The following is a 2,849-nucleotide window of genomic DNA, read 5'->3' as shown; positions in this document are numbered from 1 at the left end:
GTTGTCGTACCCTAAACTGTACCCTAAACCGTCCCCGTCCCCTAACCCTAACCCTAACCATAACCCTAACCCTAAACCTTACCCGAAGCCTTACCCTCACACGTCCCCTAATCCTAACCCGTACGCTAACACTAACCCGTACCCTAACACATACGCTCACCCTAAACCGTTGTCGTACCCTAACCAGTACCCTAAACCGTCCCCGTCCCCGTCCCCTAACCCTAACCCTAACCCTAACAGTAACCCTTACCCGAAGCCTTACCCTCACACGTCCCCTAATCCTAACCCGTACGCTTACACTAACCCGTAACCTAACACATACGCTCACCCTAAACCGTTGTCATACCCTAACCTGTACCCTAAACCGTCCCCGTCCCCGTCACCTAACCCTAACCCTAACCCTAACCCTAGCCCTAACCCTTACCCGAAGCCTTACCCTCACCCGTCCCCTAATCCTAACCCGTACGCTAACACTAACCCGTACCCTAACACGTACGCTCAACCTAAACCGTTGTCGTACCATAACCTGTACCCTAAACCGTCCCCGTCCCCTAACCCTACCCCTAACCCTAACCCTAACACTAACCCTAACCCTTACCCGAAGCCTTACCCTCACCCGTCCCATAATCCTAACCCGTACGCTACCACTAACCCGTACCCTAACACGTACGCTCACCCTAAACCGTTGTCGTATCCTAACCTGTACCCTAAACCGTCCCCGTCCCCTAACCCTAACCCTAACCCTATCCCTAAACCTAACCCTTACCCGAAGCCTTACCCTTACCCGTCCCCTAATCCTAACCCGTACGCTAACACTAACCCGTACCCTAACACGTACGCTCACCCTAAACCGTTGTCGTACCCTAACCTGTACCCTAAACCGTCCCCGTCCCCGTCCGCTAAACCTAACCCTAACCCTAACCCTAACCCTTACCCGAAGCCTTACCCTCACCTATCCCCTAATCCTAACCCGTACGCTAACACTAACCCGTACCCTAACACGTACGCTCACCCTAAACCGTTGTTGTACCATAACCTGTACCCTAAACAGTCCCCGTACCCTAACCCTAACCCTAACCCTCACCCTAACCCTTACCCGAAGCCTTACCCTCACCCGTCACCTAAACCTAACCCGTACGCTAACACTAACCCGTACCCTAACACGTACGCTCACCCTAAACGGTTCTCGTACCCTAACCTGTAACCTAAACCGTCCCCGTCCCCGTCCCCTAACCCTAACCCTAACCCTAACCCTTACCCGAAGCCTTACCCTCACCCGTCCGCTAATCCTAAACCGTACGCTAACACTAACCCGTACCCTAAGACGTACGCTCACCCTAAACCGTTGTCGTACCCTAACCTGTACCCTAAACCGTCCCCGTCCCCGTCACCGTCCCCTAACCCTAACCCTAACCCTAACCCTAACCCTTACCCGAAGCCTTACCCTCAACCGTCCCATAATCCTAACCCGTACGCTAACACTAACCCGTACCCTAACACGTACGCTCACCCTAAACCCTTGTCGTACCCTAACGTGTACCCTAAACCGTCCCCGTCCCCGTCCCCGTCCCCTAACCCTAGCCCTAAACCTAACACTTACCCGAAGCCTTACCCTCACCCGTCCCCTAATCCTAACCCGTACACTAACACTAACCCGTATCCTAACACGTACGCTCACCTTAAACTGTTGTCGTACCCTAACCTGTACCCTAAACCGTCCCCGTCCCCTAACCCTAACCCTAACCCTAACCCTAACCCTAACCCTTACCCGAAGCCTTACCCTCACCCGTACCCTAATCCTATCCCGTACGCTAAAACTAACCCGTACCCTAACACGTACGCTCATAACCTAACAAGTACGCTCACCCTAAACTGTTGTCGTACACTAACCTGTACCCTAAACCGTACCCGCCTCCGTCCCCTAACCCTAACCCTAACACTAACCCTAACCCTTACCCGAAGCCTTACCCTCACCCGTCCCCTAATCCTAACCCGTACGCTAACACTAACCCATACCCTAACACGTACGCTCACCCTAAACATTTGTCGTACCCTAACCTGTATCCTAAACCGTCCCCGTCCCCGTCCCCTAACCCTAACCCTAACCCTAACCCTAACCTTAACCCTTACCCAAAGCCTTACCCTCACCCGTCCCCTAATCCTGACCCATACGCTAACACTAACCCGTACCCTAACACGTACGCTCACCCTAAACCGTTGTCGTACCCTAACCTGTACCCTAAACCATCCCCGTCCCAGTCCCCGTCCCCTAACCCTAACCCTAACCCTAACCCTTACCCGAAGCCTTACACTCACCCGTCCCCTAATCCTAACCCGTACGCTAACACTAACCCGTACCCTAACACGTACGCTCACCCGAAACCGTTGTCGTACCCTAACCTGTACCCTAAACCGTCCCCGTCCCCTAACCCTAACCCTAACCCTAACCCTAACCCTAACGCTTACCCGAAGCCTTACCCTCACCCGTCCCCTAATCCTAACCCGTACGCTAACACTAACCCGTACCCTAACACGTACGCTCACCCTAAACCGTTGTCGTACCATAACCTGTACCCTAAACCGTCCCCGTCCCCTAACCCTAACCCTAACCCTAACCCTAACCCTTACCCGAAGCCTTACCCTCACCCGTCCCCTAATCCTAACCCGTACGCTAACACTAACCCGTACCCTAACACGTACGCTCACCCTAAACCGTTGTCGTACCATAACCTGTACCCTAAACCGTCCCCGTCCCCTAACCCTAACCCTAACCCTAACCCTAACCCTTACCCGAAGCCTTACACTCACCCGTCCCCTAATCCTAACCCGTACGCTAACACTAACCCGTA

Source organism: Delphinapterus leucas, chromosome 15, assembly GCF_059928025.1.
Source record: "Delphinapterus leucas isolate spDelLeu-1000000601 "Yukka" chromosome 15, BTC_Dleu_Yukka2, whole genome shotgun sequence".
Lineage (NCBI taxonomy): Eukaryota > Metazoa > Chordata > Mammalia > Artiodactyla > Monodontidae > Delphinapterus > Delphinapterus leucas.
This window is presented reverse-complemented; position numbering follows the sequence as displayed.